This window comes from Hemibagrus wyckioides, linkage group LG10, assembly GCF_019097595.1.
Source record: "Hemibagrus wyckioides isolate EC202008001 linkage group LG10, SWU_Hwy_1.0, whole genome shotgun sequence".
Taxonomy (NCBI): Eukaryota; Metazoa; Chordata; class Actinopteri; order Siluriformes; family Bagridae; genus Hemibagrus; species Hemibagrus wyckioides.
Window position 1 is genome coordinate 15,497,097 of NC_080719.1, and position 24,198 is coordinate 15,521,294.

General features: G+C 37.9%; 1 protein-coding gene across 2 annotated transcripts in view; it reads right to left on the reverse strand.

Moving 5' to 3' along the window:
- ncanb (neurocan b) overlaps positions 1-16,461 on the reverse strand; it is a 92,933-nt gene extending 76,472 nt beyond the window's left edge. Inside the window, exon 1 of one of the 2 annotated variants that reach the window (XM_058400265.1) lies at positions 15,958-16,461. The gene's annotated coding sequence lies outside the window, so the exon portion shown is untranslated. The remainder of the gene's footprint in view (positions 1-15,957) is intronic. The other variant, XM_058400264.1, reaches the window with a different exon arrangement.
- Between the last annotated feature and the right edge of the window lie 7,737 nt (positions 16,462-24,198).

Genomic DNA, 24,198 nt, shown 5'->3' on the forward strand with positions numbered 1-24,198 from the left:
CTGCATTTCTGAACTGTTCTGCCAGACCCGATCTGTTAATTTACTCGGCTTGAGGATCTGTTCTTGTGTCTAAAATAAAACTGGAACTTATTTCATCAAAATAGACCAGTGGTTCTGCCAAGTCAGCATAGCTTCAGGGATTAAGAAAAATAAAGGCGCAGGATCAAGATGGACCCTAGGCAATGGCTACCTAAACCTGAACAAACAGGAACATGGTTTTGGCTTGAAGCCCTTTCCATGTCTCATTAAGGAAAGTTCTGCAAGATGGGTGCTCTGTCCCAGTGCTGGGGCCTGTCCTGGAAAAAGAAGAGAAACAGGTGGGAAAAGACAGAAAATAATGCTTGAGTCGCACCAGGCTGGGCAGGAGAGAAGCAGCGTTCTGCCAACAGCCATCTTATAATAAGCCTTCCTGCTCTTTGCCTCTCATGAATTGTTTCCTAGTATCATTTGGAGAATATACAAAGCATTATCTTGCCTAGAATACCAAAACCGAGGTATGTCAGACTGAAGCAATGTATTATGCAAACTGACATAGATAAAGGAAAAGTAGATGCAATTTGGAAGAGTGTATGTGTGTGTGTGTGTGTGTGTGTGTGTGTGTTCCTGACCATAGAAAAATATGCAAATGTGCTGAAGTCTCAGACCAGATGTCAGACCAGCCTCTGGCGCTCAGTCCCAGCCCACTGCCTCTGATCCCTTTATGAAAACACAGCTAGCTCAATTATCCCTCAACCATTATCCACATTGTGAGGTGTGAAGCATATGCTACTTCTACAGATGTCGATCCCTTCAAACCACAAAGACACATGCACAGCACACATAGCCAATCTGTCCCAAAACACTGTCTTGCATTAGAATTAGAAGTGGATATCACGACCCATTGAAAACACAATGGGGTTCCCTTCTAACGTATTATAAACACACACCCGAACACCAGCAGACTGTCAGAAACGGGTAAGAATGAAGCAACTATGACAAGTTCTGCTTCCGATGAATGACATTATAGGATTTTAATGCCTTTCTTTGGTGCAGATAGATCTTCAAACCCATTGCTGGCAAACAGGAAAAAACAAATTAAACATCAGAAAGCAAACATGATGCAATTTTAATATCGCAGCATAAGACTTGGTTAATAAGAAATTGATACCTAAAGTGGATTGAACATACTCGCCATACTTGTCATGCCTAAATTTAATTCTGCAGACATCACTATATCTGTTAGCAGTTCTACAGTATGATGTGTAGGACTTGAAACATTCAATAAATTGATCAGGCGGACTGATGAAGACATTATGAAGACATAATGAAGACAGGAAATTACATTAGAAAAAAAAAGAAATGAAAAAAAAAAAAAACCCCAGAAAATATTAAGCTCGATAAACAAAAAAACAACCAAACAAACAAACAGGGAATAAGCAGGAGAGATGATTTCATCTGGGTGGAATGGAAATTTTTTGACTGCATAGTTTCTTTAGCAGATGCATGACAATCTGAGGCATCTGCAGGAAAGTGAACTGTTTAATGCACGAACTGTATAATGAATGCATACACATGTGTTTATTAAAAAGTCACACTCAAAGAATTTATGGAGTCATGAAATGCTGCGGATGTTTCTTTTTCTACAGGACACCACCAGTTTAGAGATGGTGAAAAAGAAGAAATGGATGAACTGAATGTAACATAAAACAAGGGTCACATTGTTTCTTTACCTTACACATATAATGGAAACCTGGTGCCATTTTGATTTGGTGCTTCCGTGTAAAAAATATGCTTTTCGTTTAAATCTAGGTTTTAAGTAAAGCAAGATTATCGGCATAAGTACATCTTCTCCTTTCAATATAAAACCAACTAATCCTTTCCAAGAAATTTATATTCCTTATTAACAATATTTATTTCTTACCGACCATGATTCATGTTTCATCTGACCCAGTGATGGACACTTTGTTCATAATTATTTGGACAGTGACACAGTTTTGCCTCTGTAAATCACTACACTGCATATCAAATAAAGCAATAGGGATGTGATTGATATGTCGAATTTCAGGTTCTAAACTAAAGTGGACGATGGCAGAATTCTTTCGTTGGTGAAGAAAAAGCCTTTCATGATATCGAACCAAGTCAAGAACACACATAAGGCTACAATCGAAAGATGCCTTCATGAATGTAAATCAAGAGGTTTAACACTCAAAAACAGAAAGGTCAGATTAGACTTTGCTAGAAAAAAAACATCTAAAAAAGCCTGCCCAGCTCTGGGACAAGATTCTTCGGACAGATGAAACCAGGATTAACTTGTAACAGAATGATAGGAAGAGACGTGTATGGAGAAAGAAAGGAAGGGCTCATGATCCAACACATACCACATCATCTGTCAAACATGGTGAAGGCAGTGTTATGGCTGCCAGTGGAACTGGGTCACTGCTGATAGAAGTAGCAGGGTGAATTCTGAAGTGTATAAAGCTATACTTTCTGCTCAGATTCAGACAAATGTTGCAAAAATTATAGGATGGTTCCTCACAATACAGATGGATATTGACCCAAAACATACCATGAAGCCAACCCAAAGTAAAAAAAAGAAAGAAATGTTCTTAAATGGCCATGCCGGTCACCTGACCTCAACCCAACTTAGTATGCAGAAGAAAAAGGCCCAAACCCCACAAACAAGCAGCAACTGGAGGCAGCTGATGTAAAGGTCTGACAATGCATCTCAAGGGAGGACACTCTGCATTTGATGAAGTCCATGGGTTTCAGACTGCAAAGGATTTGCTTCCAAACATTAATAATACTTATTTTTATTTTTATAAATGTTAGCTTGTTTAATTAATTAGGAAGATTGAGGGTCTGTGAAAAACCAAACATTGTTAATGAAATCTTTTTAAGCTTCTTGCATTAAAGTTGAAAGTCTGCACTTCGTCCACATATTGCTTGCTTCATTTCAAAACCATTGTAATATTATATAGAGGCAAAAATATAAAAATTGCAAACCTGTCAAAATATTTATGTACCCAGCAATATTTTTTTTAAGCTTCACTAGCAATCAGCCACTGAGACACATACTTCTGGTACAGCTACTGTTACAGCATCGAGGTGTATTGCACTACATTAAAGCACACTGCAGTTATAATGGGTTCGTTTTGCAAAAGTCAGTACTGAGTATTTGTTTTTCTTCTCGGGTTTGTTAAACCTACTGGTCTGCCTGGGAACCATGAATAAAAAAAACTGCACTACATCTGCTAGTCCTTGGTGCCTAAGCTACTGATTTATCCACCCATGTGGCCACAAAGAAAGTGTACAATTCATCATACTCAACTTTTAAATACAGTGCCTGGTGTAACTCAGTGCCTAAATGAAGGTTGACACTTTAAATCTGCCAGAGAGCCACGGATGCTGTCTTAAATCATGCCAGCTCTACGCTATGCTCTATGATTGTATGCTGACACTCTTTCAATCTTTAAAATAAATATATCTTTATATGTATCTAGAAATCGGGTATAATTATGAAAGCCTATGGATTGCTCATTCTCTGCAAAAACGACTGCAATTTAATCAAGAATGCTTTTCAGTCAACACCTCCATTAATGTAGAATTTTCTGTTATGTCTCAGCATGAAGAATCCATTTCTTCTTCTTTCCTACTTCACCAACTGCACGGTTGAAACCAACAAAAGTGCTTGGGTAATTGGATTTAAACTCATAGTTCAAAATGTCAGCACCAGATAATTATAAATGGGAAAACCCCTGATGCAATATCCCATTCATTAATCATCCTACCCTGGACCAACTCTCAGGTCCAAGGGGACAGATTGGACATCTTAAAATAGAGGGTAACAACAAAATAGGAGCCGAAGTAGTATAAATAAAAAAGGAAACCTATTAGAGATAATGGCCATTTAACTTTCTGCATCCTAGGAAACCTTGCTGTGCAATTCATCTAACTTTAAAAATAATTTATATTATAAATGATATTTTTATAGTAGTTTTATACAGTAATAATTCAATTTAAAGGACTAAACATTTACAACACTAAAGACGATCTCTAATAGAATGTGATATGACTAAAATGCTCTGTTGTACATATTGACCCTATGACTTAAATGTATTTGTGTGGGATGGTTTGTCTTCTCCATTATCAATCAATATTTTGTTCTCTCCTTTACCCCTATTATTCAATGATATAAATTATAAGATGTCTCCGCAGTAAATCTAAACTGGACATTACTTCACTAATATAGAATGGATTAGTATCCATAAAAAACTAAGATCAACTATAAAGGTGAAAGGAATCTCAAATCTGATTAATTGTAAGAACGTAAAACTGGAGGAAGTGAAAAGTAGAGGGCAATAAAGTAGCGCTATAGTTTAGCACCAGCGTTTCTGAAGGTATAAAAAAAGAAATATTAAGAAAACTGAAAAAAGGAACAATTTTATGAGGCAGTTTTCATATATTCAGTGAATCCTCAAATTCATAAAATATATTGCCTGCAGACATAAATCAAGCACTAGGCTGCTTTAAAATGTGGTAAATGCACAGCAAGAGCCCACATTTACTGGGTCTTCAGTCTTGAAAATATTAAGTGCTATAATTGGACCACTCTCATAAGGGCATTTCAAGTACCGGTATTAGTGCCACAGTGACTCATAATCTGCCATCATATAACATCCCTTAATTTTAACATTTAGCATACGCAGAGCAAGGGGAAAACCAGACATCTCTGGTTACTGACGTTCAGTAGATAAGTGAGCAAGCTACGGTTGAAGTCAAAGTGATTTGTTTAAATGTTTATAAATCCCAAAGTTATAATTCTGAGGATTATAAATGTATTATTCATCAGATTGTAACTATTCTTAATTAAGACTTTCAAAAAACTCTTGATTCATCACACATCAACACATATCAGTAGTCAAATAAATCAATAAATAAATCAATAAATGATTCTATTAAGCCTCAGGCTCAGGCTTGCTCACTAGGGATGATTCTGTCTAACATCTAAGACTTTTTGCACTATTGCACTACTATATTTTATAACGCTGCTTTGAGACAATGTTCATTGTTAAAAAGCGCTATATGAATAAAATTGAATTGAATTGAATTGAATTCTTTTTCTTTTTAAATGTTTTACAGGATGTTTGAAAGGTATAAAGCTTCTATGTTATGGAGGGAATGTCTACTGGTGTTGGTTGAAATGGAGGCTCATTCTTTTTAACTTTGACCCTGAAAGCACCGCAATCTGTTTAGTGGTTTCAAAAAAGCAGGTCTGTAAAATAACTAGCACCAAACATGACATGCAAGGAGAAAGGTTTGTTATATTATTAAAAACTTTTATTTTATTCTGCTATTTACATATTTCATAGACTCCATACCTATAATCAATCTGTAACATCAAAATGAATAAGGTCATTTTTTGTTCAAAGACATTTACATTTATGGTATTTGGTACACACTGATCCAGTAAACTGACATTTTACATTTATCTCATTTATAGAATAGAGCAATTGAGGGTTAAGGGTCAAGCTCAAAGTGCCCAGCACTGGCAGGACTGAGATTTAATCTCATGACCTTATTAGTGAAGTAGTGGTCATAGTAGTAAAGAGTCAAACCATTTTTATTGCTTAGGAACTATAACATTAGGAAAAGATCTACAACTATGTCAACTACGTTGGGGCTAATAAATTAAGGAACAGGAATAGATTTGTCCCTGTATTCTGAGAATGACTCAGCAACAGTCTCAGGATTGCAAATTCAGAAGAATTTACGTGACGGTTGTTAAAATAACATAATAATTAAGGTTTAGTGGAGAAGGGGGGTTAAGTCTCAAAGCATCTGCTATACTTTCGTTCATATAAAATTCAGCAAAACCACTCTGGCTCTAGAATTCTGTATGGCGTAGGGCTGATAAAGTACTATTGTGAACAAATACAGAATCCTCTGGTTAAGAGACGCCAAGCTCTATTAGAGTGGCCAACACTTTCAAGCCTAACATTAACAGGAAACTGAAGAAGCTGTGTATCTCAAAATGGCAGACAGGCAGTATGTATTCAGTGGAGCAGCGTTATTAATGACTAACAGGCCCAGCAATTCCACTCATATTGTTGCTGCTGCTTGGTCCCACAACATGTGGGCTTAGTGATAATAAGATTTAAAACAATTGTAAATTTTATTCATCTCCCTTAGCCATTCCAATATGAAGTACTAAGAAACTCAAACAGTGAACCAAAAATAATTTTTGTACAAATAATGTACAGTGTCTTCTGTAAGTATTTACCATCCTTGAACGTTTTAAGATTTTATAGTGTTTTTTTTACCTGAGATTGAAATGGCTGTAGCTGGGATTTGCACAATGAAGTGTCAATAGCTCTTAATATAAATACACCTGTTCATATATTTATATTGAGAATGACTAATGCTCTGTAGCTCTTTAATGCTTTTGCAACTTCTCTTGTTTTCTTACTTTTTTTTTAAATTTCTAGCTCTGAGAAGCATGTCTGAGAAGTGTGGCTACTTGATGAATAAACTTTGCAAACTTTGCCTTCGACTGCCAGCTACTGTGTTCACCCCTGCATCTGGACTTCCCCAGAGAGAGCAAGAGAGTGAGAGAGACAGAGGGATGCTTTTAGCATAAAGGGAGCAGCAGATATTTCCCTAGCAGAAAGGAAGATAAAGGTCAAATGATATCTATCAGAGGTGTTCTAAACACTCACTATCACACAGTCCTAATCCTCTGGATCGTCTTCATTTGTCATAACCTCGCATTCAAAGATAACAAAGAGTCACTTGTATTCACTTAGTAAAGGATACACACTTCAGTTTCGCAGCACTTTGATAGTATCTTTTTTTAAAGAGAAGATTATATGCCTCAGGTTTGAAGACCGAAAGACAAAAGATGTGTCTATAAACTGCCAAAAATGAACCGCACTATTTTGCTGGAAAAATGCCTATACTACACCGATTGGGTACAACGCATCTATCCGGCAGCTCAAGCTGATCAGCACAAGAATGTTCATCATCTTTCACACGAAAATTCCCACTTCCACCTTGAGTTCCACAAACATCTCATCTGAGGTTAAGGAGCATAGTTTTGCTCCAATTCAGTGGCAACCTGAAAGCAATCCAACACTAACAGGTGTGATAAATGCCATCCTGTCAGAGACACCAACTGTTACAGACCCTTATGGGAGCATCTCAAATTTCTACTGACACCTCAGAATTTGGCCAATTAATTCATGTTAATGTTCTTTCCACAATTCTCCTGACTGCCCAGAGCGAGAGAGAGAAAGAGAAAGAGAAAGAGAAAGAGAAAGTGAGAAATCCTGCTACAGGTTACTGTAGCTACATAGACTATAGACAATTTTTAACAAGCTCATAATCCATCCTCACTTTGTGTCACAGTTCAGTTCATAAGCATGGACACACTCCATAATGAGCATGGACTAGGATGTTGACTGAAAACGTTCATCCATTAAGTCATAGTGCACAGCAAGTAGTGGAGTACAGACTTCAACTACCCAGTGCTTTATAAGCTCATAACTGGGCTGTTATTTATTTATCAGACGAGCTGCCGGACTCAGATATACAGTGCATAATTAAAGAAGGGAGAACCTCTCCTCCCAACATGGTGACACATAATCCTGGTTAGAGCAGTGAAGATACCACTACTTCCTGCAGCCTAATTAAACACAGAGAGCTGACAATATTAACAATGAGGAAGCTCAGATGAGGTATGTGAAGGGAAGAGAAAGGCATGGACAGGTGAGGACACAGCTATACAGTGTAGGCAGAACCAAATCCACTGAAGTACACCATCCTGACCTTGTATGTATATCAATAACGACACAAAAACGAGTGCAACACAGCCAAGAACAAACATTCCTGCTCATAACAAAGCTCTGCCATGACCTTTTCATATCCGAATGCTGGTTATCAAACATACTTTATCCACCAATTCAAAGTGTGAAGGCTGCTAGATTTTGCCATGAAATCAGGCTAAAACTCAACAGATTTAAGCACACGTGGTTGAAGAAATGTTAAAAATATTAGTTCTTTTTTGTGTTGTTTGCACCTTGATGTTCTGACAAGTGGCCCCATAGCAGCATTACTAATTAAAACAGAATTCATAATATTAATGGTACTTCAAAACCACCATGATTGTGAGCATCTAATATGCAAAAAATGACTCTACTTTGATTTCAAGGATCCACTGGCGAGAAGAGTGGCCTGAGGTTCTGATTATGAATGCCAGTGCAATCAAGCAGAATGATTGCATTTCAGATAATAAACACAACATTAAGTGCTGTTTGACCCTCTTGTCTACACTAAAATAACAAGAGAGAAGGGAAAGGCCAAATCTTTTTTGCTTTGCCATGTTACAAAAGTAATAAGATCTCTGAACAGAAGAATAATCCTTTAAATGAATTATGAACACGCCAGGAGCACAGGCCTTTTTAAATGTCTCTGCCACAGACATGACCACAAAGAAGCTTTAAATACAACACATGCTATACAGCCAGATTCACCTCAACGTACACATCAATTAAATGTAAAAAAAAAAAAAATCAACAGAGCGCATTTACAAAGGCTTTCATTTAAAGTGTTGGCCGCTGCAACAAAAGGCCATGCTTACTCAACATCCTGTGGATTCTATAATGCTTTAAATGTCACAAGTCACAAAAAGGGGGGCAATGACCCCTGCAAACAGGTGTCATGTACCAGTTCTGCAACACACTTTAGAATAAAGATGTTTCGCTGTGTCTTGACTGCAGACAAGGTTGAGACAGAGAAATAGATCCGAGAGCATTCAAGATCTGATCACTCTTTTTCCACTCCCAACACCACAGAGCAAGCCTGAGATGTGATTACAGCACAACGTGATGTCTGTGTTCTACAACTGAACACTAAAAGCAGCTACGAGAACATGTATGTGTACAAAATAATTTGTAAAACAAATATCATTTTGAAAAAAATTCCCCCCCCAAACCTATTTTAGAGTTGTTTTACTGGTGATTCAGAATATTATAACTGCAAACTGCTCATAGTGCTGTTTTTCATGCTCTTATGTCAGTGGTGTTTCTCCTGTTGAAAAGCATGATATCAAATTAATGCTATACATTTGCTGAATAACTCACTTATTTGGCAGGTGTCGTCTAGCTCTTGGTGGCTCAAATCGTCTTTAATCTGGTGTAAACTATCACTCACAGCTTAGAATTTGCATAACTATTTAAATAATAATTTGGCAGCTGCAGTAATCAGATAAAGCTCATGTTATTAATGTGCATATAAATGCACTCATTGGCTCTGACACAGAGCAGAGCACTGGTATTTGCAAAAGTTGCACAGAGAAGAGCTGTAGGGGGATTTTTTGTTTTACACTTATTTGTTGTTGCACTGTTTTGTTTCCTTATTCCCATTTGTTTATAGTTATTTGACCAGTAAAGGTTATAGGACAGTGTAAAAGGTTTTTAATCTGCTTCTGATGCAATGTTAAAGCTGTGATTAATGCCATGGGTGTTAACATCATCTCCCTCTCTCATTCTGATTCATGACACCACAGTTAGCGGTTAGCTAAGAATGACACGCAACAGTGGAAGAAAAAAAAAAAATCCACTTGAAGTGTCGCACTGCAGCAGGATTTAGCTGTAACCTGACTAAAAACCAGCCCTGGTGGGCTTCTCATTATTTTAATCAGTGGAGGTGGATGCCCAAGTACACTTGAGTAATGCACATCCAGCTGCATAAACGGAAGGTAAAATATAATGAGTTTGAATATTGTTTGATACCAGGGAATAGTAGTAGGGTGTGAAAAACAATCCTTTTGAAGGATCACGGACTTCAATGTGTTATACTAAAATATCTACACATTCAAGTGTTTGGCTGAAGGCCAACAACTCCCACATAACCAACAACACAAATACATTTCAGCCGCTGTTGCTTGTTCTGAGTCCCTAATTACCACTCATCAAAACTTCATTTCTCTGTGGAAATATTTTGCTGTCTTTCGAACTTGGTTTCTCAACATTCTATATTTATTGCACAAGATGACAGTTAATTGCAGAGGGGAACTGGTTACAGCCCCACCTGTTAAGTCTTAATGCGGAAAACAAAATGGAAAGGCAATTTCAAACCGCAGAGGAAAATTTGCCCACAGACGTCCTTTGTCAAGCTGCTCAATGCTAATTGTTAAACAGACTGCTGTCAAAGATGTGCTGGGAATGCATCACTTACACATTCAGATGTTTTCACAAATATCACTCGCATCTCAAGTGTGTTTTCTATGTATATTATTATTATTTATACATACAGTACATATAGGTGCTTCCATTGCCTCAAGATAAATGTAACCTTTGCAAACTAAGAGTGTCCTTCTCTCCCTATATTTTTAGCAACAAACACTTTACAAGCATGATGACTTGTTGATATCTCTCTCCTGAAGCTGGGGTTTTTAGCTTTTGCAAATGTCTTCACCAGGGTAGAGCCCTGGTATGACTTCTTTCTGGAGTGAATATGTAACCTCAGCTGACTACTTTGTAGTTTGAATTGATAATAAACTGTTCCTCCATGTCAAATCTTCAAGAAATTTGTAACACTTGTTTTCCGCACTCGTTTTCTATTGGCCTACGCTTTGAGACTCTTCAAAGAGCGGGTTAAAGTTCATCAAGATGAATTTGTGTGAAGTGAAATCGAAGTAGGTGGATGCAAAATTAACCACTAGCAGAAGAGAATCCTTTTTTTTTTTTGCGTACTGTGTCCACAGCATTCATGTGACCAAGCAAGATTTTATTTCATATACACAGTGACCTTGTGTCTGCTTGTTTATACATCAATGACAACAAAGCATCCACAGCATGTACTGTAGAAAGGCCAATTTTCTCCTCAAATAACTCTATCAAGAAAGCTATAGAAAACGTACAACCATTCTAAGACCATTTCATTTTTTTTCATCACTGCTGGACACCAATTCAGAAAAATGACACTAATTTTTACAAAAGAGGACAATAACTCATTTCTCTTTGTACAACCATTTTAGTGTGGCAATAAAAATTTCATTACCGGTTATACAGAAACAGAGAATAAAGTCTTCTGCAAGGACATCTGACCTGTGACAAACTGGGGTGAATTGAGAGACTCAAAAATGCAATCAATAGAGTGTGTTTTGGCTCAGAACAGATGTCTGGTGTGTGTGGTGCCTGTGCTGATTCGGGGAAAACTGCAGTGATCCAGTGCAGCACAAAAGGTAGAGAGGTGTGTATATAAGCTCCTCACCTGTATCCTCTCATTCTGCTACCCTTAGAACAGCTCAGATGCACCTCATAATAGGACCACCTGTTGTGAAGTGAGGTACATTTTGTACAGAGCCTGCAAGGCTGCAGATCCATCTGATTTAGTACCAGAGCATCACAGCCAAAATCAGCAACCTTGGTTACAAGCTGGTGTGCTAGGGTGTGTTTGAAACATTTTGTTTTCCACAAACATGCTTTCACCTACAGAGTCTGCTTTATTCTTTCCAGGGTCACAGTGAATCTAGAGTCTATCCTGGGAACAGGCATATACCCAGTGTTCCCACTGGGAGTTACACCCATAATGGGGTACTACAGTATGCACACACACCCATTCACATGTATTCACACCTAAGGGCAATTCAGTGTAGCTTAACCAAATATTTTTGGGTGGTGAGAGGAAACAATAAAATCAGGAGAAAACCCACACTAACATGTTTGAAGAAATCCACAACCACTTTGAGTAGCTCAAGTCCAGGATTAAATCATGGACCCTGGTTTTTCCCCAGGTAGCAACATGTTTCACAGTGCTGCCCAAACCCAAATCATGGTACAATAAAACATCCTAGACATAATTGTTGGTTTTAATGACAATTATTCTTTGGCTTGATCAAATTAGGATGACAGAGACCCTTAATAATTTCTCTCACCATGTAAATCCAAATGATCTGCTGAGAGAAACCAATATCTCATAATGCAATATTACATTTGCAAAGACCATGAAGGGAAACTGAAATACACCCCTGTGAAAAATAGAAGGATTTGTAGAAATGAATTACGCTATGTTACCTTCAGTACCCTTATAAGCCTTAGTGATTCTTTCTCTGACTTTTTCTCTGTCTCCCAGGATATGGGTGATAGTTATAAGATTAGTGGAGGTTTCTTTTAATATCCATCACGTAGAACAGAGGATTAATGAGGAAACTCTTAGGAGGATTTGGCTGGATGGAGAGGTGTGGGAAAACGTGGGAAGTAATTTGCCGCCTGTGTGATTCAGTTTCTGACCCTCCTTTTGAATCAGCCTACAGCAAGCGCACCTTTTAATGGTACAGTAACATTTATCTAGTAAATACTTCTGCCTCACCTCACACGGAGGAGAGGATAATCACAGACAACATGAAGCTTATTCAACTCAATACTATAATCAATAAATTAAACCAAAACAAGTCATATACAAGTCATGTTGAACCTTACAAGCTGAGAAATGGCATTTCTGAAACAGATGTAACTAATTTATTGCAGATGTTAGCAAACAGACTAGAAAAATATTGAGTGCGAGGGAACTGTCCAGTGCTGAATCTTAAAGAACCCATTAATAATCCCTTATTTAAAGGGACTACTAATGGGTCTGTGGAATATTTTATAAGCTTTTACAGTGTTTCTCAAGCTGTAATAATTATACAATTTCAAAAAATACCTAAGTAACAAGATCTGGATGGCTTCTTTGTTTCAGCCGTCAACTTTTCAGCATGGAGATTACCTCCACCCCAGCCCAATCAGAGAGATCTGCTCAGCTGTAACACTTTTCTCTAAAGGACAACTTCTGAGGCATGCATTGTTTTAACAAAGAGTGTGAGTTCAGTTTGGGGGCAGTGGGAAACTTGTCTTGATTTGTTTTTGTTTTTTTTTTGCATTTACAGGTTTCCTTCTATAAAACTAGGAAGACCTCAAAATATATTTAAAACTATTTGTTACCATAGAAATCATTTCACAAAACTACAGACCTTTTTTTAATAATGTAACATTACAAATACTGCAATATAAGCAATTCTTTAATGCTTTTGAAGAGAAGGAAACCCTTTCTTGAATAATGAAGCCAATCTCATGTCTGATCAATATTCATGATGGACAGCCACACACAAACCCTGACTGATTTGTGCATAGTCCAAGAGGGCAGACTAAAGGTGCACCCTTTCAGGGTCATAAGGCTAAACAAACATTGAAAAAAATACAGAATCCAATAGAGGTCATGTATGTCTATAGCACAACACTTTTGGAAAAATCCGAGTTTACACACACACACACACACACACACACATAGATATAAGGAAAATTGTGAAATCTGAAGGGAAGTTAACCTGATATACAAAAGACCTTGTATAAAACAGAGACACACACAGCCTTGCTGTGTGAATGACTGTACCCCAACACAATTAGATTTATGGATCCCAGTAGAAGCGACTTTGGTTCTGCAGTGAGGAAATACATTATATGATGTAGGCTTAGTAGCAACATCATTTTCACTATGTTGTGCTCAGCTTAGGCTTCCTGAGTAATTTCAGTCATCCGCACAGTAGACTCGGTCCATTAAGCTCTTTGCATGATAATTTACGACAAGGACATTATCTCCTGGAATCTGAAGACATTGGGTTGTTTGGATGCTTTTCAAGTACAAATTTAATTCCACCTGTCAACATTCCTCTCCTTACAAGTGTTGATGCTAAGCTTTGAGCAGCCAGGCGGAAATACATTACTGAAATAAGGGAGAATCAATCAGGCCCCTGCTAAAAACAGCATAATACCATAGGGTTGCTTTGCCAAAGCAATTTCCTCCGCGCTTTTAATGACAATATGAGGATGCCCTTTTGGCATTTATGTGTGCTGAAGAAGTAGTTTAGTTCTAGTGCAGATGAGGAATTGAAGATGATAAGCTAGTGTAGACAAAGGTCTGGCAGCATAACGCCAAGCCACCTTGAAGTTAAATACAGATGCACTGTTAGTGACATTGACAGGATTACAGAGGCGTGTTGTTTATCAGAGGTCTGATGAATCACAACAAGGTTCCCACGTCCTGATAAAACGTCAGTGACAGTGAATTTACAAGCACTCACCGCATTTTTTCAAGTGATGTCAAAATGTACATGTTGTCAAACAAATGATGAATAATGCAGATGCTGAAAGGTGTTTGATCTTACCAGTGGCAGGGAATAGAGAGGGGGAGAGAGAGAGAGAGAGAGAGAGAGAGAGAGAGCGAGAAAGAGAGAGAGAGAGAGAGCGAGAGAGAGAGAGAGAGAGAGAGAGAGAGAGGGAGACATGGACAGCATCAGAGAGAGCATGACTGAGAGGGACTGCTTCGATCACAACATAGTGATAAATACTACTGCTGAATGTAAAAGCAGTTCTAAAACATGTTATAGCAGAGTGCGAGACAGAAAGGATGAGCATGAATGGGTCTAGGTGAGAGGAAGATGACGATGGGGTGAGGATAGATATAGTCGAATAAGAAAAAAAGCAGAGCAGGAGACATGAGAGACATTGAAAGAACCAGCAAGCAATTTGCTACAAACAGCTGCTTGAAATTTCCCCAGGGCTCCTATAAACACAATGCGCTGCCACTCTCTATTTCAGATGCACTTTGACAAATAACAAGGGAACACATGCATGCACACATGCACGCAACATGGACAGATGATTCTATTGTATACAACCACTTTTTTGTCAGATACGAAGACATGTTCCAGACTGATGGCCCAAATGCTAGGGAGTGCTGTGTGCCTCTTTCATCAGCCCTCGAGCCTCCTGAGTCTGACTCATAGAAACGACGAAACCGCACAGACAGGCACGACAGCGTGCCATCATGGATCAACTCTGCCTCCTTCTCTCACCAGCGGTCCACTGTCAGTGCGACGAGCTTTAAAGCGATCATGCTCACCTCTTGTCAAACTTCACATAACCTAAAGCATCACAAAGCATGCAAGCTTCTAAATAGGATATAAAGTGACTGGAGAGCAGCATGGGGTTTCTCCCTGCCTGCCAGTCACATGGTATAAAGATCAGAGTTGTTTAAAAGATGTTGTTTTTTTTATCAAGCTGGAATTACAAGTGGCTTTTCAAACAGGGCATCTTTTCTAGCGGTATGACACAAAGCAAACAGAGAAGTCAATTTGATGGCACCTGGGGTCTATTGTTGTGTCGTACCTTTGCTTTTTGCTGTGGTGGTACCCTTATATTTTGTACCCTCAATATGTATCTTTCAGCTGGAAACATGTATATAATGTACCTTTAAATAAATAATTAATTACCTATTCAAGTACTGCATGCACCTTTGTCTGAAGAAGATGACAGTGACTGTTGAAAACTATTTTCAGGGTATAAAGATGTGCAGTATGACAATACTCTATTAATATTATCATAAATTATGGAGAAATACACTTTTTGGTGATGTCATAGCCAATCACTGACCAACTCCGATATTTCTCACTCTTGCAATGTTTTCTCTTTGTCTTTTGTTGATGCTACAAACTCTCTTTCACATGTTTATTGTTTTCAGCCAAATATCCTCCTGATCCTGATGCATAAGTTTTGTGAAATCACAAAATCCAACTCTTAATGCGCTCCAAAACATTTTTTTGCATCATGGAAAAATATCATTTTGGTCAAACATTTACAGTTTAATACCACTCTGGGTCTAGAGTATAATGACTGGCAAGATCAGTCTTCAACAAATCTAAGCAGGATGTTTAATTTGCACGTGCACAGCAAGTATAAACTAATTGACTCTCATAGTGTTCATGCAGAAGCAGTGAGCGCTGGACGTGTTCATTTAACACTGGCTTGTTTTTCATTGTCCAGTCCTTGTCGTCTTTTCCGTGTGGCTGCTTGTTCTTTCAGGGCTTTCTGTGCTAACGCATTTCAGCATGGAGTTTCCTGCAATAGAACGAATATTTAAAGGCAGTTGAAAAATTTCTCTCACCTTTTTTTTTTTTGCTCTGAGATTTCCGGCTTCTCAAAGTGCACAGGAATGTGAGCTAGCCGAGTAAAAGCTAGCCTAGCTCGAGTCAGCGCCGGTTCGGCTCAGTGCAGGTGCTCCGTCGCTGTTCCGTTATAGAGGTAAAAAAAAATATATAATAATATTAAGAATAAAAAAAAAACCCGCTGCAGCTTATGAAGATGGGGACAGGTTCACTTTCGGTGAAAAAAAAAATGTGTCACTTTTCCTTCTTGCGATCCGCGCGAGAGAAAAGAAGAAGAGCGCGGAATAAAAAAACAAGCGGCGCGCGCGTTCCGCTGGTCGCGAGGAGACAGAAGTGAACAAAAGCGCGCGCGGAGGCTCAGCGCCTTCCAGTGTCCCCTCCTCCTGCTTCAATCAGAAACCAGAGCGGATTTTCGTCCAAAACTGTAGCCACTGTTCCACCTCAGTCCAGACACCATTACACCGTGCATGCTGTTAGACAGGAGTATCTGCGAGTCCTGTAGCGCAGTTCGTGGGCGTTTGGAGTGTTTTACATGGCGGATGACTGGGTGACTTCTTTTAGCCACAGCTGCACTCGTGTTTCTTATTATACTGGGTCACAAAGTGGCCTCTGTGAATCATAGCCTGTCTGGGCTTTGAAATTTTGGGTGGTTATTAGTATTTGTTATAGTTTGTCTTGTCGTTTGTATTAATCCAAAACTTAATAAAGCAAAAACAAGTATGCTTATAAAGATGGGACCTTATTTGTTTCTTTGTTCAGGAATATAAAGCTTAAAAACAGATACCTTCCCTTCTGAAAGTATTTTAAGGGAAAGGCTTTATTTTATTTTTTTTTGCCATACATTGGGTTTGAGATTAAAAGGTGAAGCTATCAGAACCTGAGCATTACGTTCTTGATATCGACATTGAGATTGGGTTAGAACACCCTTGGTGGCAGACCATACAATTTTTAGGCAAGCAGAAGTATAGGAACAGATAGTCTTAAAGTTCATTTAAAAAGATTAAAAGTGATTCAAATTAAAATCCGTAAGCAGTGAATAACATGCAATGTAGGCCTGCGTAGCTCTTGCTTGTAATAAGTGCATCAAGCCAGCAGTCCACTGATATCACCGAACTGTTGCATTCTTCTTTTGTGATCCAGGTTTTTCACAGCTTCTTTCAGCTGTCGTGTGTTTTGGGGGATTTTGTCTCTTCAGGAAGAGAAATCTGTGCTAAGTTGATTTAAGGTCTAGTGATTGACTTGACCAGTCTAAAACCTTTATGGTGTTGTCATTGTGTTTTGAGCCATCATCTTGTCGCATGATGAAGTTACTCCAAATTAGATTGAATGAATTTCTCTCTAAACTGGCTGACAGAATTTCAGAGTTTCTGTAGCCTTCTGAATTTATTCTGCAGCTATCATGAGTTATACCATCAATAAAGATTAGTGAGCTCATTAAAGAAGCAGCCGTGCAAGCCCAAGCCATGACACTACCTCCACTGTGCTTGACCGATGAGCTTGTATGTTTTGGATCATGAGCAGATCCTTTATTTCTCCTCACGTCTCCTTTCTACTGGCTTTTCTTTTTCCTTGTTTCCTTCCTTAAACTTGGTTTCCGAACTTCTAGGCCCCTCTGTCTATTTCTTTGCGAATTCCCATCTCGTGTTCCAATTTTTACTTCTGATTAATGGGTTTCATCTTGGGTTACAGCCACTATATTTCTGCTCCCAAAGTCTTCTTTGAGCTGTGAATTGTGATACATTCAACCCTGCCATGTGGATGTTGTTGGTGATGTCACTGACTGGTGTTTTTGGGCTTTTCTTCACGGCTCTCCATGTTTTCCTTGGCTGACTTGTTCTATGTCTGGGTGTTAGTACACAAGTGGTTTCTTTCTTTTAAGTATATTCCAAATTGTTGTATTGGCTATGTCTATTGCTTAAGCAATGGCTGTCATAAAATTTCCCTCTTTTCCCAGCTTCAAAATGCGTTGCTTTTCTTCTATAGACAGCTCTCTGGTCTTTATTTGTCAGCGTATAATTGTTGATGTATAGTAAAATACTTAAAGTGTATGGCAAAAAGCAAAAGATTTGCCCTGCCATACTGCCATGCTTATCAGTTTATCATTGCACACAGTTTAATTAGCCTAATATTTGCTCACAAAATAAACCTGTTCCAAGGGGATTTGTTTAGTATTAGTTTAGATTATTCATTTAGAGTATTTAAGGTATTCATTTATTTTGCAATCAACGCTTTCCCAGGGTTATACTTAGTATAACGTAAATATTTAGATTTAAACAATTAAAGAGAAACCCATACAAACACTGGGAAACACTGGTAAAACTAAACAGACAGTAGTTCAGCATCAAACCAGGGACCCTGGAGATGTAATGTGGCTACAGTGCTTACGCCAACACCCCAATGTTTGTCTTTTAATTATGTGATTTTTTTTATTGATTTTCTCATGTAACCAATGGCTTAAATTGCAGCATACTGCTTGTTTTCACACTACCAAGAGCATTATAGATGTTCTGCGTCACCCGTAGGTTGCATTGTATTCGTTGTAGGATTGTGATGTATAGTATGCATTCAGACATGACCTTAAAATTATGTAGTGCAGTATATAATAAATATGCCATGTGGTTGGACATGTGTGTTATTTTATTACTGTCCTTAATCCAGTTCAATGTGAAATATTTGGTGACACACAGGGAGTGAGTGACACATTCATGGGGTATGTCCTCATTCTTTGCTCTCTGTAACAGACACTAGATTATTGCAAGGCAAAAGGCAAAGAGTGGAAGTAATCTAACATTTGCATCTTAATGAAATTTTGTAGATGTTAACTTTGCGGTGTTGTTAAACTTTTTGTGCTGTGTGTTTGGCAGCGTATTTTTCTGATATCCAAAGAAATATTTTCCACAGCTGCACATCCCCTAAGGCTAGAGGCTGACCTGCTCGCTTTCTTTACTCCAGAATAATGATGTCCCCAGAGATGCAGAAGGATAGCAATATGGCCCACTGACACACATTTCATATGACACACAAACGCCCACCTCAGTCTCTTTCACTTATTTATAGCTACACATACTAATTCTCTTGTTCACCCTGTAAAGTCCCAATTTCTTCTATATTTATTTTGACCGGAATGATCTTTCATTCATTTGTTCTGTTTATCACAACCTGCTGAATGAAGATAGCCAGCTAACTGCGATTTCTGGGGGTTGGGATTGGTTTCTAAGAAAAGAATTAACCGTAACTGTGATCTCTGTGTACTTGCACCTGAAGTGCTGATTCCAAGAAAATTGGCAGAAAATTATATTAATTTAACCTTTTTTGTGTGTATGTTGTACCCAACTCCTCTTCTGAAGAGAGCCTTAAAGCATTTTGTCATAGCACTTTAGTACACTAAATAATACGGTTAATGTTTGGAATGTTAACATCGAAGATAAAGTTTATTTTAGACACAGCTATCCATAATGTACATAGTCACACAACAGCATGAAAAGGAGATGTATTTAGTCACGTCTATTATTGCAGATGATTATCATTAGAAATCAATATGAATCTTCCCAATAAAGCAAAAAACAACACTGATGCAGACATTCAGTATTCAGTGATCAAATGTTATTCAATGTTAAAATCATTATATTAATATGGTGCCAGACTACAAATAATAATTGAGGCCATATGGCCTATTCTTACTGTTGTTTTAAACTGATTAAAACATTTAACATGAAACATTTGTGTTGGCTTTTTATTCTTGTTATCTTAACAATAAATAGCTGACAAATCAGACCCACCCTGACTGGTTGTTTTGACATTATGGTGGAAAAGGTATGCCTACCAGGGTTCCAAATGTGCACCACCAGTGAATAGCAAAATACTCCATCATGAGGTATATAATGCATTTTACTGTTTATTAGCCTGTGGCGGTATTGTATGTTCGGTGAAGTGTTTGACTCCAGTCACAATCGTGCACATGCGCAAAAGACCACACCGTCATTAGTGGAGCCTCATTAACGTGTGGCTTTGAGACTTTTACAGAAGCTCTGTCCGTGGTGCTGAAAGGTGACTGCCCTATACAGACCTATTGATATTTGGCCATCATGTACCTTAATTATCCATGCTCATTAGGGCATTACACATGTTTCAAGCTACAATTTTTATAAATAACATTACAGTGCAGAGGGTGGAAACAAGCAAGAAGCTTTGGTCATTTAATGTGGCTGTAGACTGGGATTTAAAAGGTCGATTAGCACCACACAGAAAACATTCTCTAATTAACAATGAACATGTTTTCTTTTTAAAAATTACTACAGAACTATATTTTAGAGCTTAGGGCTTGTACCGTTTTATGATGGACAGCATCTTCAGAAATGTAAGCTCACTGGGCAAGAGTCCGTCAAAATAACATAGCGTCAAGGTACATTAACCAAGACACCATAAACAGTCAACCATGGATCCATTACTCTGGCTGATGACAAAGCAAATGATTAAATGTCAATGGTCCTTCACATAAATGAACAGCAGAACAGAACCCCCGAAAACCTTTGCTGTGTCCACAGACATTGCTCTAAACAAAATATTTAGCAGTTTTTTCAACCTTCACAATATATCTTCAGTCCCAATGATTTATGAATAGGATCAAATATTTCTCTCTGAGGAAATGCACACCTCATTAAAATTCAGAGGGGAGTAGCATGTTGAAATTCTAAAATAAGTGCAGTCTAAAAACAGAAAGGTTTTCACTTTCATCTGTGTAGTAAGGAGTATTGATTAACTCACTGCAAACAGCAGCATGCTTACATAGAGCTAAACATGCACTTGAACTGATGCATACTGTAACATTTACAGTGTGTGAAGCGCAGTGAAACAATCATTACATAAAAAATAATAACTGACACTATTTGGGACTGTGGAACATTACCTTGGCTTGAGCTGCAAAAACAAATAATATACGATTCATTTCTAAGTGCAGTAACATGCACCTTATAATCCTTTATCTGTTGCTGTTAGTGTGGTCTAACCATACACCCTTGGGCTTTGCAGTTTCCTCTCCACAACCTTGACACCACTGCTATAGACTGAAGATGCGCTGGCATGAGGCCAGTCCTGCTTCCTGACCCAGAAACAACTGACACAAGCACTTAAAGGCAATTGGCCATCCTCTCTTGGCCATTTGCCATTACTGTGTATGTGTAAAAGTGGGCTTGAATTATGCAAGGAGAAAATTTGACCTGAGAAGGGGGGGAGAAAACAGAGCTGAGGTAATGATGCTGTGGTTGGTTAAAGGGCTTTGTGTGAGCCATGGAGGGACCATTGAGCACAGAGAAAATACATGAATCAGCAAGGGATCCAAATGAATGAGAAATGAAGACACTCAGGTGAGGTCCCAGCTGTTGTGTAATCGAGGGACCATCATACCACATAAAGAATTGGTCCTCTGTCTAGTGAAAAAAAAGAAGCCACACCACAGAGGATCTCTGGTGTAAATTTAGAATGGCTTGATCAGAAATAGAAACGCTGCTGACCATTGTGAGATAAAAATGTCAGTGTAATTATTATCCTTTTTATTCATGTAGATAATAAGCAGTCATCACTGAGGTGTTACACCAAAATGCCAAATTGATCTCTATTATATATTCCTTCTGCAATCAAGTATAGCATTATGATAAAATTGAATATGGAATTTTCTACATACTTTCTGGCACCACAATGCAGCTGCCATGGTAATTGATCATTACACAGATGTAGTGAACCAATTAGTAAGAATTGTAATAGGAACTATGTTGGTAAGTTCAGTGTAATAATGTGGTTGCAAATCCACTAGGACATTAGGGTTGATTAAGCATGTAGTTAATTAAGCATTCAGTGCTCTCATAATGGTGCAAGAACCACCAAGTAATTGGTGCATGGTCAAGAGAAAATATTACTGGACTTTTGAATACTGAAACTAAACTAAAGTCAAAATATCTGGCAATCATCTTTAAAAAGAATCAAATCCAATCACTCCCTGCTGAAAATAACATGCAAATCATTTAAACAACCAAATGTAAAATAAATAAATAAAATAATATAATGATTAAAATACGTGTGCTACTTTAAAATCTTTCTGCTATTATTATTATAATTATATACAGTAATTAAAGGAACTGTCTCAAACAACACTCTCACAGTAGTATTGTTCTCACAAACAGATCTTACAAGGAAACAAACAAAAGCTTATGATCACATTGCGCTAATCCTGCTAATGCTGGCAAGGTGTTAATTGGGTAGTATGAACAGTAGGAGTGTAGAAATCAATAGATAGATATCAGTTGGGAAAAATGACTTCTGGTAGCACGTTTTGCTATAACATGACTGTATCTGCCTTGTGCAGAAGGCGCTCTTCAATTTCGCCAATATGTCACGGAGGGGGTGGAAGACATTGTCCATGATTGGTATCAATTTGTTCACCATTCTCCATTCCAGGGGATCCAGGAAGCCATTATTTTGAAACAGCCCCCCTAATCTCATTTCTATAAGGAACATAGAGTAATGAAAGATTAAACTGCTTTCAAATCCAGTAATCATAAAAAAAAAATAATAATAAAAATACAGGCAACCATGCAGTGAGAATTTAGTACAGGTGAAGATTAGCTCTTGCTACTGATACAAATGGAAACCCAATTCAGACTTGTGTATATCAACCTGGAACAACAGAGCTGACAAAGGCTGCGCTATAAACTCAATTCCTCACTATAGCTGCAGGCTGAGATGATGTTAAGATCAAAGAGTGTCCTGGGACTGGGGTATATCACACACACACACACACACACACAAACGAAGAAACACAAATGGCAGGTTTGTAGGGTCAGTACCTGAGAACAAAAAGAAAAACTAAAACCTGGAATAAACCTGGAAAATGACACCTGACTTGAACATAAGAAATATTTCTTTGATGTTTACACTACAATCACCCTAGAATACCATCCACTATCAGATATATTAAAATACTAGAAATTCTGCCATTAAATTTTGAGTTTTGAGGCGTTGAGTTAGGGGCTATTGCCACCATGAGGACAATGTCAGCCATATCCAGCTTGAACCCTGCTGAACATATATTGTCCATGGTAATAATATATCAGTGATGTGTGTATGGTGCATATAAACAAAATTATATGCAATAAATAAATAAATATCATGTTATATTTTACAGCCTGGCAGGGTCTTACCTGAGGCAGGGATAGCTCTGTGGAAAAGATTCTGAGCTAGTGGTGAGGAGGTTGCACAAATCCTTGCATTGTCAAAGCTCCTTGAATTGTCAAAGCTCCTTGAGTCTAGAGTCATTAAACCCTTATTTATTTTTTCTATAGCACATTAAGACTTTGCTACAAAGCTGTTTTGGATTTAAATTGAGTTCATAAATTATCAAAAAAATGGAAGAAATAGAACTTGGCTCAGAAGAGAATTCTATCCTCTTTTGGGTGACACCAGGCATTGAAATGATAAACTGTTACACTATGTTGTCATATAGAAACCAATAAACTATAGAGAATGCCATAGTTCTCATTATTCTAGGTACTAACAAAGAGCCTGTACCTTTTGATCAAAACAAATCTGAAGGATCATGCAGTGTTCTGCAGGTAAATGGTAGTATTTTATAATCAATGCAGTTTAACTGGGATCGAATGTAGTATGAATAGAATAGAAAGCAAATGGGTCAGGATTTCTAGTTCTAGGATGCATTCTGGACTGGAGCTTGTATTCGAACCAAATGAAACATCCAGACGGCAAGACATAGTTTATTTCAGAGATGCAAAAAATGTAATAACATACTTCTTTCCATAAATCTTTCTGAGATGGAAGAAGTCTGTGTTATTAATGGTATCTACAGTCATGTCAAAAAGAAACCCCCCAACAATTCTTAGTTTTTATTTATGTGTAGTCTTCATCAACATTTATAAACAATAAACAAGGTGACATTCAGAAACCAGGTGGGAAAAATAAGTACATCATTCCGACTTCCACATTCATTAGTGTAGCAATTAGCAGTGAGGAGATACTAATGAAATGCACAGGACTCGTTAATTATTGAGAAGTCTGACTGCCATGGTGATGCTGTGGAAGGATAGTAAGAGAGAATAAGAATGCATAAACAAATGCCTATGAATATTTGGTGTACTTATTTTTCCTGCTTGGTTTCTGAATATTGGTTTATTTTTTTATATTGAGATCTGTTTTTGTTATTGCTGTCATCATCAGCTGAGGTTATTTGTTTG